We start from the raw sequence: 10,618 nt of genomic DNA on the forward strand, positions 1-10,618 counted from the left end.
ACTCTACCAGGCCAAATTGGTTGCTTAGGAGAACTGGGGCACTTTCAGCCCCGACAAAAAATAGTAAAACGTGTATTTAAACGAAAACGGTGGTGCGTTGAACATCCTGTTGTGTTACGCAAGCCATTCTTTGAGTTCTTTTCGAAGAATTTTCGGATCCTGATGAAATTGGTGTAATTTCTTGTTAATAGGCCTACTACAAAATACTCTCAGTCTTACAGTCACTTCTATCTCTTGCCGTCCAGAATAGCAGAGAACATGTCAATCGAGTGAAGGTATATGTGGTTCCTAATGATGTTGATACAAAATTTGCCTCGCATTTCAGGATGACAAGGCAAACATTTCTTCTAATGTATTCAATTGTTGCATACACCAAGCTGCATTGGACAATTTGTAAAGGACTTTAGTTGGATCCATTGTGCGCACTGCCACCCTTCTTATACTTCTTATTTTTATTGGCGGCTCGCATTCTAAAATAGAGCATTACCGCCATCAATTGTGGGTTATGGATCAGAGACTCTTTCCCTTCTCTCCCCAGACCTTTCAGGTCCCGGGCTTCCAATGGCGCAGTGTTTTCAAATTCTCCATATCAGCCCCAAGTCCCTCACTGCCCAGAGAGAGGAGGAGGAAAAATAAACACCTTTTATGTCCACTCTTTCAATCAACCGAGTTCTATTTAGACATTTTATTAATAGACTATCTCCTCTTACTGGATTTAAGGGATTCTTTAAGGTTAATTGTTGTTCTCCTTTCTACTTTAATTCATCCGTTAGTTTATTTCTTTCCTCAGTATGTTACACTGTATTAATACATGTTCCACTGCTTCTCTAACTCCACACCAATCACATAATCCTGTAAAATGTTTTCCTATTATAAACATGCACGCTTCCTTTTTTTAATAGGGCGGGGTTTATATACACCTCGCTGCTGATTGGGTAACACCTCTGACACACCCATTAAACGAGAGAAAACATAAAAGCCCATTTTACACCGTTTCGAGGAAGCATGTCGTTCAACCCGGAAACTATAGCACACCGTTCTGAGATTAAAAATCCCACTGTAATGTTTGTTCATCGGCTATTTCATACTTTACATGTAATAACTGGAACGGACGCGGACCGTTAGAACCGTGTGCTAATTTATTCTCCTTCTAGCGTTCAACCCCCCGTAGTCTCGCGAGCATAGCAAGACTTGCCACAGGGCTACGGTGTCCCTTTTAGGACATACAGTCAGGATGTTACATCTCCCTTCTTAAAGGTGGGGTATGTGATTTGCAAAACGGCCGGCAGATTTTGAAAATACACAACTCTAAGTTCCTACCTTCTCTCCTCCAACGCTGGCCCTGACTCCACCCATTCGAAAAACATGGACGCGCAATCATGCACGAGCGAAAACTCAGATGCGCAGTGTTCTAGCAGTGTTCTAGACTCACTAGTCAAACAGTGCATTCACCTGTCAGACAATTTTTCAGAGCAAATTGTTGACACAGCAGGAGGAGGGGGTCGCATACCACTCTTGAAAGGTGTAGAGCTGATTTTCTCATAACTGTAAAAAAAAAAAGAACATCGCCAGCCCTGGCGTCTGTACAGCGGTCTTCTATTCAAAACAGGATTCATAGAAATGTGGAACAACCCCACTAGCACTATAAAAGCTCTATTCTCCATACATAAATACAATCGCTTCCTGTTACTGGGTCACGAGCTTTGAGTATGCGCACGAACGGGACACGCAGCGCCAGGGTGGTGGGGGAGGGGGCATGGTACGACCGTTTGATTGACACATTTTCTGTCCAATGATTCTAGATGGTCTTGAAAATGATTGGCTGGAGTTTTTCGAGTCCTGCCCGTTCCACAGATGATTAAATTGCTTAATTTTCATTTCAGTGCTTCTAATTTACAGCCAGTAAGTGGGTTAGGAATAGGATTTCAAGTTATTTTGAAAAAATGGTCAAAAAAGAAAATCACATACCCCACCTTTAAGAATAAATGGCATTACCTAATACACACAACATTAATTCCGTGAACATAACAATTGTGCTTAATGCATATATAAGCATTCTGAAAAGTACAGTCTGTGGTGATCATTAGTGTTATTGTCATAATGTAAACAAGTACGGGCAGCATTTAAATGACATAAGATGTGGATGTAGATAAGTCATTAGTTTTATAATCAGAAACAATGTTTTGATTTTTGTATGATTCAAGCAACTTGAAGGTGAACTAGTTGTGAAAAAAAAAGGAAGACAGAACAGGCAGTCAAACTGATTTCACAGTGTTTCAGAAGTATCAGGTAAGTAACAGGTTTGTAAACACATTTTCTTTTCCACATTTAGTAAACATTTCCTTTCACATTTTACTTTTTTTCTTCTTTTTTTAAATTTTTTTTTAAATTTTTTATTTTTAGGGCAGCGATCCGCCTACACCCTTTACATTACAAGTCAAGGACTTGTCTTGGCCTGGAGATGCGGCCAAACCGTGTTGTGTAATTGGGCTTTTGTTGGTTTGTTGGTTGCGGGTGGTCCGCAGGTTCAGGTTGTGGTAGCTGTGTGTTATTGGTGTGTGTTTCTGCATGCAGTGTGTCTTTAGTGCCTGGAGCATCTCTGCTTTCGCGGAGGTGCCAACGGTTGCGTCGTAGAGTTTGTCCATCTTCTGTCTGGATGTGGTAGCTCCTATGTGTGTGTGCATGTTGTGTTACCGTTGCAGGTCTCCAGGAACCATCCTCTTGACGGAAACGAATGGGTGTGCCAGCAGGAAGGAGAGGCAATGGCTTGGTGCCTCTGTTGAAGTATGCTTGTTGGCGGTGTTGGCACGCCTTCCGTCTGTCTTGGATAGCTTTCTGAGGTGTTACCTTTGGCTGCAGATGCCTACTGGTCGCTGGGAGTATGGAACGTAGTCGTCGGCTCATCAGAAGCTGGGCCGGTGACTGGAGGTTGTCCACTGGGGTGTTCCTGTACTCCAGCAGAGCGAGGTAGGGGTCTGTGTTTCCGGCTTTTGCCTTGTCCAGGATGCGCTTTGCTGTCTGGACAGTCTTTTCAGCTAGGCCGTTGCTCTGTGGATAGCGTGGACTTGTGGTGGTGTGGGTGAAATTCCACGCGTTTGCGAAACAGCGGAACTCCTCAGAGCTGTAGCATGGTCCGTTGTCACTGATGACTGTCTCTGCGATGCCGTGACGGGCGAACGCAGACTTAAGTTTGGCGATTACTGCAAGTGAGGTGCAGCTCGTGAGTTGCTCCATTTCAAAGAATCTACTGTAGTAGTCTACAATGACGATGAAGTTTTTGGTGTTCCATGTGAAGAGGTCTGTGCCTACCACTTGCCATGGTCTCTCGGGTATGTCATGTGACCATAGGGGTTCTTTTGGTTAGCATCACGTCGTTCCTGGCATATATAGCACTGTTCTACTATGGCTTCTATTTGTTTTCCCATTCCAGGCCAGAAAAGGAGGTCTCGTGCTCTATGCTTGCTTTTCTCCACACCCATGTGTCCTGCGTGTATGCGCTGGAGCATGTCTCCCTGAGGCTCTGGGGAACTATGATTTTCTCACCTTTGAAGAGTATTCCATCCATTTCAGAAATTTCATCTCGGTGGTTCCAATATTCCTGGATGTCGAGCGGGCATTTCCTCCTTTCGTCAGGCCATCCGTTCTGTGTGATTTTTCTGAGTGTAGCGAGCTGTGCATCTTGTGCCGTTGCATCCTTAATCTCCAGTAGCTTGCTGTCACTCACTGGAACAGTACTTATGAGTGTATGTACCTGTGCTTCCATGCTTTCCATAAGGCTGCTGTCTTGGTGCTCGATGGATTTCCGGGACAGGGTGTCGGCCACTGGGATGTCCTTTCCGGGCCGGTGGATGATGTGAATGTTATATTTCTGAAGCTGTAGTATCATCCTCTGTAGCCGCGGTGGTGCTGCGGCCAGCGGTTTGCGGAGGATTGCTTCCAGGGGTTTGTGGTCAGATTCTACAATCACGCTCCGGCCATACATGTATTCGTGGAAACGCTTACAGCCGAATAAAACTGCATACAGTTCCTTTTCTATTTGGGCGTAGTTCGCTTCGGTGCTGTTGAGTGACTTGGAAGCATAGGCGATGGGTTTTCCGTCCTGGAGCATGACAGCGCCGAGGCCACATTTTGAGGCATCTACCTGGAGTCTGAGTTCTTATCGTGGGTCAAAGTATGCGAGCACAGGGTGATCTGTTATCAGTTTTTTAGTCTGCGTGAATGCTTTGTCGTGGTTTTTGTCCCATAAAAATTAACTGTCCTGCTTTAGCATTTGCCGTAGTGGTGCGTTTATCTCGGAGAGGCGTGGTGCGAATCTGGCCAAGTAGTTAATCATCCCAAGGATGGTTTCCAGCTCCCCTCTGCTTGTGGGTGGCTGCATTTCGTGATCGCTTTCACCTTCGCCGGTCTGGCTTGACGCCTTCGCGAGCGTGTGACCGAAGTAGCTGACCTCTGATACGCATATTTGGCATTTGTCAGGATTTAGCTTTACCCCTCTTTCTCTTGTGCGCTTCAGCATGGCCCTGAGGTTGTTATCGTGTTCAAGCTTTGTCTTACCGAAAACGAGTATGTCGTCGACGATGGCAGCTACACCTGTGAGGCCTTCATATGTCTCGTCAACGCGCCTTTGGAATTCGTCTTGGGCTGAGTTAATTCCGAATGGCAGCCTCAGGAACCTGTATCTGCCAAAAGGGGTATTAAATGTTGTTAACAGGGAGGACGTTGTACACAGCTTTATGGCCCAATAGCCTGATCTGGCGTCGAGGACGCTGAAGTACTGCGCTCCGGCGAGCTTTATGGTGACGTCTTCTAGATTCGTCAAGGGGTAGTGGGGCCTTTTTATTGCCTTGTTGAGGTCTCTGGGGTCCAGGCAGACTCTCAGCTTGCCAGTCTGGGGTTTTTCGACGACTACGAGGGCGTTAACCCATTCTTTGGGCTCTGTCACTTTGCAAATTACATTGTTCTCTTCCATCTTGTCGAGCTCTTTTTTCAGTCTGTTTCGCAGAGCGATCGGTACTCTTCGTGGTGGGTATACTACTGGTGTGGCGAGTGGGTCGATATGGAGGTTGCACTCCCCTGGAAATTCTCCTATGCCCTGGAAGACGTCTGCGTATTCTTTAAGGAGGCTGTCTGTGTCTGTACATGGTTTCGCTTCTTCCTCAGCCACAGCCAGTATCAGTTTGATTAACTTGAGATCTAGGCTAGCTCTCATCCCTAGGATGGGAGGTGCTTTGGTGTCTACTATGTAGAATTCGAGCACGATGGAGGTGTTTTTGTACTTGCACTTTAGACGACAGGTGCCCTTCACTTTCAGGAAATCACCACCATAACCGGAGATCTTTTGGGTGGTTGGTTTTATGGCGGTATCCCTAAACAGTCTTTCAAATGTGTGTACAGGAATCGCATTGGTCTGTGCGCCAGTGTCAATTTTGAATTTAACTTTCTGGGTCCCGATTTCAATGTCAGCATATGCTTGTTCGTTACGTTTTCCTGTGTTTTCACTTGTAAGTCCGTCAATAAAAAGTTCTACCTGCTCATCTTCGGTGTCTTCATCCATGGTGTGACTCACTTTCCTTGTGTGTGTGTGCTTGTGTGCCGTTTTGACTTACAGACTTTTGCAAAGTGATTGAATTTTCTGCACTTCATGCATTGCTTTCCTTTTGCTGGACAGGCGCCTTCTTTGGTGGTATGCAGGCCACCGCATCTATCACATTCTCTTTGAGCTGTGGCGGGCACTCTCGGCCTGGCTTTGTAACTCGTGCGCGTTTGTCTGTGTTCCGGTCTTCGGGCTATGGCGTGTACCGCGTCGTTGTTGGGGTATTTATTTCCCACCATCTCTTTGAGTTGGACTTGTGCTAGCTCATGTGATCGCGCGATGTCGATGGCTTGATCTAGCGTTAGCTCTGCGCTGTGGCTGAGCAGTTTCTCCCGCACTCGCGGTGAATTTGTAGCGAAAACAATGCGGTCTCGCACCATCTCGTCACTATTGGGGTATCCACAGTCCTTTACTAACAGCTTCAATTCCGTGACAAATTGTTCGAAAGTTTCCCCATCACTTTGCATTTTCTCATGGAAACGATATCTTGCATATATCGGGTTAGACTTTGGTGTGAGATACGCGGTGTACTTATCGTAGTATATTTGTAGTTTCGTCGCGTCTTCGTCTGTTAGCGTCCATGTGTTGAAAATGTCGCGCACTTTTTCCCCGATCCATAAGAGGAGATAGCTGCATTTGTCCTGTTCGCGTTTTTCTCGTAGGGGTCCAGAGAATATTAGCTCCGCGTGCTGCCTGAAACGTCGCCACGCTTCTGGTAAGTTAGCTGACTCCCAATCCATCTTGGGCGCTGGGACGCCGAAACTATCCATGTTTCTGTCGGACGTGAGTGCTAGCCTCTACTCTGACACCATGTAATGTTTGTTCATCGGGTATTTCATACTTTACATGTAATAACTGGAACGGACGCGGACCGTTAGAACTGTGTGCTTATTTATTCTCCTTCTAGCATTCAACCCCCGTAGTCTCGCGAGCATCGCAAGACTTGCCACAGGGCTACGGTGTCCCTTTTAGGACATACAGTCAGGATGTTACACCCACCACTTATTTTAAATACTCATGAAAGCTTTTGACAACTCTGTAACCTGTAAATCCACTTTGCTAGCAAATTACACTTTGACAACAACACCATATAAATCTATATAGAACCACTAGAACGGACATTCTGAGACCACATTGCACGTTAGTTTCACTGGCGCATAATGCTAATAGACAAATAGCAAAATGGCTTGAAACAAATTCCCCCAAAAGGCGGACATTAGTGATTTTGTAAATAATAATTATCACATTTTAATTAATTAAGAGGTAATTAAAGATTTCAGTTTCGTTATTCATGGTTAAATAACCGTCTGCTTTTGTCCGTTGAAGGCGTTACCACATGTTACCTTTTCCCGTCTAGTCGGGATGGACCAATAACAGTCCTTCTTGATTTCCGAATTCTTGATTGATATTTTATTTAAATATTTTATTTAGGTTTGTATGTCAGCTAACAATATTTGGAATGAACATATATAAATAATTACATGTATTAGTGCGCGAATTTATCCAATAATAAAAACAAACGCCTTGATATCTAGATACGCCACAATGGGAGATTCGGGTTTCTGAGCCACCATGCGCCCACTGGTGGAAGACATATAGTGTCGAATAGAAAATAGTTACTCGCAGGAGTGCCATTCAGTTTGCAAAACGTATAAACTTCCATCATCAACATCGGAGCGCCAAGATGGTCGGTGGTATCGGGTGACCGAGCAGCGTCATAAAGAGCACCTGTTTATGTGGATCACGACGTGCCAAACTGGTTACGTATGCGGAGCTCTCTAGAAACACAGCAGGAAAACATCCATTCAGGCATAATCTCTTTTGATCATTTAAAGAAGAATGGCTGAGAAAAATGAACACGGACTCCTGGCCATTAAAGAGTTAGAAAATATTCTGGACACATGTAAACTTGACTCCAGTGGACGAGGTCTGGCCGAACCTGTACATCGGCAGCGTGTAAGTCCTGCATAACTGATCATGTTATGGTGATACAGCCTGTATATTGTTTTGCTATAGAGTTACATAGTGTTTGTTGTGTGCAGGCTATGTCAAAATGGTTTCAGTTAATTCTTACATTATTCTTTTAGGATAAGCTATTCTTTAAAATGTATCATATTCTATTTTAATTATTTGTCTAGATTTTTGTTGATCTCGAAGTGTCAACTTTGTTTATTTGTTTGAGGAGCATAGTTTTGTACTGTGTATCTCCGATTAAATCCGTTCTGAAGAAAAATCACTTTTAATAACTGTCATAATAGTTATGTAACACTAAACATTAAATTTTTCTACAGGGCCATCGCTCAAAATAGAAGTGCTTTGAAGAAAATAGGCATCACTCATGTCTTAAATGCTGCCCACTCAAAGCAATGCAGTATTGGGGACCAGAGCTATTACGGCAGTGCAATTGTATATTATGGTATTCCAGCAGACGACTCTTCATCATTTGACATTAGTGTGCACTTTAAAACAGCTTCTGATTTCATCCACAAAGCGCTGAGGATGAATAATGGTAAGTGACCACTGTCAGTGTTAGTGCTGATTTGGCCAAACAAGGAGGATTTTGCTGTCCATTTTTTCAATGACAACACTGAATAATATAAATAAAGAGATATAAAGCAGAAGCCTCTGTATTTTTGCAATCATTAAAATAAGTGAATATTTTGAGTTCAATACAAGTTTAACTCAATTGACAGCATTTGTTGCATAATGTTGATTACCTCAAAAATAAGTTTGACTTGTCCCTCCTTTTCTATAAAAAAGAAGAAGAAATCTGGGCTACAGTGAGGCACTCACATTAGAAGTGGATGGGGCCAATTTTGGAAACATTAAAATACTCACTGTTTCAAATGTAAAGCCACAAGACGTGGAGTGGTGGTGGCGTAGTGGGCTAAAGCACATAACTGTTAATCAGAAGGTCGCTGGTTCGATCCCCACAGCCACCACCATTGTGTCCTTGAGCAAGGCACATAACTCCAGGTTGCTCCAGGGGGATTGTCCCTGTAAGTGCACTGTAAGTCGCTTTGGATAAAAGCGTCTGCCAAATCCATAAATGTAGATGTAAACAATGTATATTAACATGATTTTAGTGTGATAAAATCGCTAACTAATCATTTCTGCGTAAAGTTTTATCCAATTTTACAACACTTTTAACCTTTAAAGGACCGTAAAAAAAGCTCTTATAATACTCAAGTTTTAACAGAGTAATTAATGTAAGTTTTATAAGACTATAAGTGCCACATTTCAGCATTTAAACACTCAAAAAATTGTCACCATTCACTTCCATTGTAAATGCCTCACTGTAACCAGTTTTTTGCTTTTTTTAAAGAAAAGGAGGGAAGAGTCGGAATTGTATTCTGTGATAATCAACATTATGCCGTAAATGCTGTCAATTGAGCATTCCCCAATCCCCATCCCAAAGAACCCATAGGACATAAAAACTCATCCTTCTAAAACCATCCATTGCTTCAACATTGTTGACTGACATTGTCCTTTGGATAGAGTGTTGTTCTAGATCCTTAGATTGATTGATTGTTACATGTTATTCATAATTTTGAGGATGCCATATAATACAGCTCTCCATATTTAAGGAAAATAAAACATTCATTATGTTAGCAACTCATGCCAACTACAGTCTGTGGTTCATCCTTAGGAAAGGTACTTGTTCATTGCATCATGGGTATGAGCCGTTCTGCCACTCTGGTTCTAGCATATCTCATGCTGCGTCAGCGCCTCAGTCTCTGCACTGGCATCCAAATGGTTGTACTACGACGAGCAATCTATCCTAACAGGAACTTTTTGAACCTTCTCCTGGATTTGGACTGTCAGTTACAGAGAAAACGAATGTTGTGTCCCATTCTCTGACATGAACACACAAATCATCCATTCATTTTATATTACTGCGCTAAAGGGGTAACATCCTTGGTATGTTTACATTATTTATAAAGAGATATATTGTGTCATATTAAAAAAGACCTTCCTTTGAGCAGTTTTTGTTTCATTGTACTTATCCATACATTGATTGACAAGGTTATTGTATGGCCTAAAATCTGACAATTTAACATTTTAATTGTTGTTTTGAAAAGCCTTAAATAGAGAATGTAACTCAACATCTGACATGGCTGTATTAACTGTAACAAGGGTGATTTTGATGTGCACAATGTAGTATAAATGAAGCATGAATTTGTTTTTCATGAAAGTCTGTATGATATACTCTATTCAAGTTACAGCTCTTATCACTGTAGCACTTGTGTTCAGTGAAGGTGCCAAATGCTCTACACTTCACAAAAAATATTTAACAGTGGCATCAGTATTTAACACAGAATACCAAGTTAAGCAGTATTAAATTGTGGTTTATGGTTCAGCTAAATTGTTGGACTAAGAAAACACTGTCAGCAGATTTCCTTTTACGTTTGGAGAACTTCTGGGCCAACCACAACACTCTTCTGTTGACACAATCTTAAAAGCCTTGTTTAAATGGCTAATCAGCACTTTCTGATTTGATTTTAGTGTACATTTTTTTTATATCACAATAATGGGTTTATTTCAGCTCATTCAAGCATTTTTTTTTATTTGAAGAATATAAACAGTTTTGTCAAGTTTACTGTATACTTACAAAATGTACCTGTACATTAGACTTGTTTGACTATGAGCAGAATGAAAGATTTGTATTTGTTAAGATTTTTTTTTTTTTTTTTGCTATACTATTCAGTATTTTTGAAAATGTCAGTAACATCTGCACTACTGGATTTATATTCAAATGAGTCATACAAAGCGAGATGTCAAATAAAATTCTGATTTCTATGTATTTGTGGATTTAATTATATTTTAAGTGCTTTGGTTGTTGCATGTTTTCATTTTTGCAACAAAACAATACATCAGAACAAAAGTAACAAAGGTTTACCTGTTTGTGTTATTAAGAAGTATAATAAATTAGGGTTGTATAAAGGAAAGCATTATAAAAATATGTGATCTTGCAGTAGGAAAATATTTTGTTACTTGTGTACAATATATATGTATGCAAATATT

General features: G+C 41.9%; 1 pseudogene; it reads left to right on the forward strand.

Moving 5' to 3' along the window:
- Nucleotides 1–5,553: 5,553 nt before the first annotated feature.
- Nucleotides 5,554–10,362, forward strand: LOC127617469 (dual specificity protein phosphatase 13-like; annotated as a pseudogene).
- The last annotated feature ends 256 nt before the right edge of the window (nt 10,363–10,618 follow it).

Source organism: Xyrauchen texanus, chromosome 24, assembly GCF_025860055.1.
Source record: "Xyrauchen texanus isolate HMW12.3.18 chromosome 24, RBS_HiC_50CHRs, whole genome shotgun sequence".
Lineage (NCBI taxonomy): Eukaryota > Metazoa > Chordata > Actinopteri > Cypriniformes > Catostomidae > Xyrauchen > Xyrauchen texanus.